The sequence below is a fragment of the Capsicum annuum genome, chromosome 3 (genome assembly GCF_002878395.1).
Source record: "Capsicum annuum cultivar UCD-10X-F1 chromosome 3, UCD10Xv1.1, whole genome shotgun sequence".
Taxonomy (NCBI): domain Eukaryota; kingdom Viridiplantae; phylum Streptophyta; class Magnoliopsida; order Solanales; family Solanaceae; genus Capsicum; species Capsicum annuum.
Genome location: NC_061113.1, coordinates 76,740,541 through 76,746,756, shown reverse-complemented (window position 1 = coordinate 76,746,756; position 6,216 = coordinate 76,740,541). Strand labels below are relative to the sequence as shown.

Genomic DNA, 6,216 nt, shown 5'->3' with positions numbered 1-6,216 from the left:
ATGTTTCTAGGGTGTAAATGATTGACATAGTTCCTGATGTAATCCAAAATGATTTGTACAAGATTTTTGTTTATAGGGTTTAAAAAGGCTTTATAGTTTACTTCGGTCAACTGATGAGTGGTAAATATATCACTCATTTACATCCAAATGTGCGCACACTACTATGATTTAATGATATAAATGAGACAACTTTGTCATTTGAATGCACTAATTCCTATATTTTGTAGGTATACAGGTGATGAGATAAAAGGATATGAAGTGAGCTAAAAAGGATCAAAAATGGAAAAGAAGTGCAAAATCTAGAAAACCAGGAGCATGATTTGACTTTAGTTACTACAATTTCGGCCAGTCAAGATTAGTCAGAGCTAGCGATTGCAAAGGACTCACCGTAATAGCGGGATTCGCAATCATGTTCAAGCAGGAGCGATCACAACATCGCGGGTTTATGCTAAGGGACAGATTTGTAATTTCAGACAATCGACCCTACACTATCAAAAATTAGACCTATAGAAACAGACTTTTTGGCGACGATTGTAAAAGCATTGCGACAGATGGTTTATTGCAACGGTTCCAACCATCAAAAAAAATTGTTCTAGTAGCTCTGCAACCATTGCTATTGATTGATAACCACTGTAATGGGGTAGCCTGTAGCATTGGTTACTTAAACCATTGCTATAAGTCACCTATGGCAACACGTAAATGAAAAAAAAAAAAAAGCTATTGTATCAATTTGTAGTTTTTCCTTCTCTATTTTTTCATAAAATCTGTCAAAAATGTTAAAAATAAAATGTTCTCAATTCACTCTCTCTCTCTACCATTGCTGAGAAAACAATTACATTTGACCTCCTTTTTCTTTCTCTTCTCTTCCTTTTATTTTTCTTTAAGTGAAATAAAATAGCCACCAGCCAACCAACACTGGCTACACGGTTGGTGAACCACCGGAACAACCCTAAACCACAAGTCACCTAAGGCATCGGAGAACCATCAACAAGCGTAGATGCGACACCAGCAACAGCCAATAACCACCGTGCCACTGGAGAAAACACAAACTTTACCTGCAAGGTTCTTAAATAGCTTGTTTCTGAGGTACTAAAAATGCAAACTAAAAGCCCCACTTGATTTTCTTCTCAGACTTGTAATTTTTAAATTTTAATTAGTTGAATAAGATGTAAAGGTTGAGTTTGTTCAATTTTATTTGAAAAATTGTAGATTTTCGGTGTATGTTATTCACAAAATGCTTTTTCTAAGGTGCAATATTTAAGTGTTTTGTCCACTTTAGATAACTATTTTCTTTTCATATTTTCCGAGGAGTCTAGAGTGTTTTTTACATCAATGTAGGGATTATGAGACATTGTAAAGATTGTCTATTTGATTCCTGGCAATATGAATGTTCATGGTACTTGATTTAATCACCAAAGTTGGTGTTTTTTCCGTTTTGAGATGATTAAGTCAAGAGCATTGAAATTTCATACTGTAAAGAACTTAGATTTTAATGGTAAAAAGATTAAAATGCATTTGTCTGTCAAGTGCTTCAATTGCAGCATTTTACTTTTTATGTACTTTTTGGTGAAATTGGAATCATTGCGTGTCTGTAGTTTTTATTCATGGGGCTGTGTGATCTCTATGATTTCGGCTAGACAGTTCTTACTTTATCTTGTGGTTGCAGTATTATCTCGTGGCTAGTTGTGTTAGTTTATTTTTCATTTAGCTTTTGTGTTTGTGATACTATTATCGGTTCTAAGCTGGGGTCTATCAAAAATAGCCTCTCTACTTCATGTGAGGTAGTGGTAGGGTTTGCATACACTCTTTCCTCCCCAGACCCTACTATGTAGGAATAAACTGGGTATGTTGTTGTTGTTGTTCTCCCATTACTGACAAACACCTACTACTCACTCTACATTGCCGACAAATACTAACTACGAGCTTGTGAATAATTAACTCTTAGTTTATTCCTCAAATAGTTGAGTGGTCGCTAATTTTGCCCTAGCATCAATAATAATTATACGCAATTTGTAGATGCACAATATGAGCTTGTGAGGGATCCGATGCTCAGCTTTGCCAATTATATTCATCTTTGTCAATTGTAAAAGGTTTTCTTCTTAACTATTCGGTCTTCTTCCTTGGGTTATTGTAGATCTCGAATTTGAGGTATGCTTTCTATTCCAAATAGACAACCCTGTAAACTTTGGAGCTCCAATTTACTCAATTTTTAAGTTGTGTTGGATTCTCTAACTTGTTTAATCCTTTCCAACAAAATACAAATTGTGAAAGAACATTTATGAAACAAAGATGCTGAGATAAGCCTTTGGGATGGGCAATCCTCTTATTGAATGTCACAATACATTTTAACTTTATTTTCCATGCTTTGGTAAATATAACATATCAACTTTCTAATATCAGTAAGGTATAAATAATGTTTATATATGTTATTTTACACATATACCAAAAATATCTTTCTTTTTTTCTTGTTTTGCTATAGTAGACTAGCACCTCTCTTAAACAAATAGTTTTTTATGTGGACAGAGCTCTACTCAGACTATTTGTGCAACCTGCGTTTATAAATTTATGTCACAGATACCAATGGTAAACTAAGAATGAGAGAAAATCAAGGGGAAGTCTAAGTAATATCATTTGGTAAGTGTAAAGGTAATGTCTATTGGCTGGTTCATCTTGGGATCTTATAGCAAGTAAAGTTTTTATTTTTTGTTTGTAAGAAAGCAGATCAATCATGAATATCAACTCGGGATAAAGGGCTTTCATGGGAGGTCTCATTGAATCTCATGGCGGAAAGGAAGGGACAGATAATGAAAAATAACCTGACTGATTTACGATCTTACAATAAAGTGTTGATGGTTTACTTTCCAGCGTCTGTATAGTTGAAAAATAGGTAAAGTGATATCCTTTTTCCATTTAGTTCAATTTTGGAAGCATTTAAAAACATTTACATCTCCTCTTTTCACTTAATCCAAACCTTATAATACAAAGAGCCACATGTCTCTACTTCACCCTTGATGCACTATGAAAACATATCCTGATGGTACATTTGATGTCATATATAGTTGGGATACTATCCTTCTTATCCAGGTAATTCATCTCCTGTGTAGAGCTTCAAAATCTTTATCAACCAATTTATCTTCTTTATTTCTACTTTTTGATTTCTCTTGGTTCCTTCTTTAATTGATATACCACGTACTTAATTATAATTTCTATGGTGAAATTTATCCTTTTTGTGTGTACTCTTCTGTAACTAAATGACATTATGAAAGTTGGTGATGCTGAATGTTTTCTTTTGGTTGTACTCTCCATGCAACATTTTCCTTCTAGAATAGTGGATGCTATTCTAGCTCTAAAATACGATCTTAAATAAGATCATTTTTCATATTCCCATGGGTTTGGCATTGCCTTTATACAATTTAGTTTACTTTTGCCATTTAGGTATCATATATCTGGCTCAGCTTTGCTCACAGCTATGGATCAAAGCTCTGTAGATCCACCACTTGATATGGCTTCTTCACATAAAGATAATAAAGACCAAGATGGAATATCACAAGTATATGCGAATAGAGAAAAATTTGTAAAGAGTTCAAATTATTTCTCATATCCAAGTAGACAACAACACATTTTCTCAAGTTGATGAGAGAATTACAAGAGGCCATCCTACTGTTGATATACCAGAAATTTTAAGGTGTTGGACGCATGTCCTACAATGTGTTCATAAGTAGTCCCTTCAACTAGTATGTTGATTACTCTGACTCAAAATTCTATAAGTTCTATCAAAACTCTCTTTTTTTTCTCCATAAATCTCAAGTTTAGCATATCACAGATACAGTTTATATAAATATTTGGAATGATTCTTGTTATGTGGATTTAAGTGGTCTAGGTGAAGTAATTCATTAGTTATGCATGGATAATGCTGCTAGAGGGATACCGTTGGATGATTATTCCTTAGTGAGGTAACAAATTTTATTAATTGTGGATTGTGGATTAACTTGTTGGCCATCATTGGTTTAGTTCCTTTATCTTTTGGCCATTCAGATGATAAAATAGAATCTATTTAATTTGGTTATTCAGATGGCTCAGGGCAATTTAGTGTTAATTCGAAGTCTCATTTGTCATGCATTTTTGTTTTAACTTTTACTGCCACCTTAAATTTAAAATAATGTCATAATTGTTAAGAAGGAAAGCTATTTCAATGATATGTAAAGTATTATACCCCCCATATAAAACTGAACTATTTGTTCCTTTAGAAAGTTCGTTATATATAGTGGATTCGGGGTGTTAGTGTATAAGTATATGACATTCCAATAGAAATTTCTTATTCTTAGCTTAATATTTTTGTTTTGGTTAAGTTAGTGACTAGTAGTTGTAATTAATTAAGATGTTGGAGCAACATGAAGAAGTTGAGTTGGGTGAAATGGAGTTGGAAATTAGTAGTAGTAAGGTTAATCCTATGATAAGTTCACCTGATTCAACTTGTTGGCAAATTAAGCAGGCATGGGAGCCTGATATGCTCTTTTTTGATTGCGTTTTTTACTTCCTGCTTCTCATATGGAGGACTTTACTCTTTGGAGTCACTCTTGTAGTCCTACTACTACTACTACTTATCATCATCATGATCATCAAGAATCTGGTTAGTAGCTTTCTTTTAACACTTTAAATTTGATCCATATATAGTCTGTCATTTCGGACCCTGCATATAGTAAAAGCTTTAGTATAGTCTTTCATTTTTGAACTTGGCTGTTTGTTGACAATTTCTGGACAAGTGGAGTTACTAGTCCCTGTGGTCCATGCTCTGAACTTTATTATGATTTCCATCCTGAGAGGGGCACTTCCAATGTTGTAAGTATGACATGTTTAAAATGCACTTTTTCCCTTTTATTTTCATTTCATGTTCAGGTGAGGTGGTTACACAATATCCTTTCTTTTTGTTTTTCCTTCTGTTTTGCATTTTTATTTGCTACTATTCATTTTGTCTAACCTTGCGGTCTAAATATTAGGTTCTTAGAGATGATATGAGATTTATAGAATTCTACAACCTTGTTTTTATGCAATACAATAAGAAGGATGATGGTTTTCTTGAGCTTTTAAAGCAAAAGAATATAGATACTGCACTTGGTTTAAAGTGTGTGGCCAGGATTTTGCAGAAGGTAATCGTGAGACAACAACATTTCTGAATGACTATAGAATAAATTAGGTATCGGATCTCTCTTTTCTTTTGCTACTGAATTTTATGGAAAAGAAAGCCTCCCATAATTTTGGATTAATGATAATTTTGCCTCATATACTATTTTCAAGGTATCAGAATCTAGTCAAAAAATTTTTGGTCTAATACGTTTATTTATTCTTATGTTGTGCTTCATTTTAGGTTCACCATACAGCTTCTCATTTACTTCAATCAACATTGAAAAGAGTAATAGGTCAGGAAACATCCCAAGCAGGATCAATGGTTGCTTTTGATCATCTTAGATTTGACTTCAACTTCTGTCGACCTGTTCTAGACAAGAAACTCACAGAAATTGAAGGTTTGATCAACCAATGGATCGGTGATGTCATAATTCTAGAAATAAAAGTCATGTCTTTGACTGATGCAAAAGGAGTTGGGGCAATTGCAATGTTTAGAGAAAAATATGGAGAATAGGTGGGGACAATTACCATTTTATGTTAAAAATGTGATGATTATAAAACAAGGGAGATTCTTCTGGCTGTTGTCTTTTTGCAAATTTTTGCTATTAAAGCTTATATGGAGCGACCAACAGTCCTCTTTTATGAGTAGGTGAGAAATAGAGATTAGACTATACACCAGTCCATTCTAATAATTAAGTCTGATAGTGAGATTTTAACCATGTATGAAAGTGCAACTTGAATTATGATATTATTAATGAATAATTTTGTTTTGTTATGTGTATATGTTATGTTATAATTTATTAATTATGTATGTAAATAAAAATTTACATTAATACGAGTGACTATTTATATAAATTATTTCAATTTAATAACATGTGGCAATAATTGTTGCAATAGATCAATAAACCATTGCAACAGGTAGTCAAAAAGCGTTGCAACAGAATAAAAAAAGTATTGCAATATATGCTATTGCAATGGTTAGTAGCCATTAAAATAGATGAAAATAGGCGTTTCAACAGGTAATGAAATAGTTTTAATAGGTATTCAAAAAGTGTTGCAACAAAATAACAAAAGCGTCGCAATAGATTCTAT

The 6,216-nt window shown here is 33.0% G+C and overlaps 1 long non-coding RNA gene across 1 annotated transcript; it reads left to right on the top strand.

The window, feature by feature from the left end:
• Window positions 1-703: 703 nt before the first annotated feature.
• On the top strand, window positions 704-5,896 carry LOC124896539. The gene is made up of 2 exons (XR_007052943.1): window positions 704-2,887; window positions 3,436-5,896. It is a non-coding gene; the product is annotated as an uncharacterized LOC124896539 (long non-coding RNA).
• The last annotated feature ends 320 nt before the right edge of the window (window positions 5,897-6,216 follow it).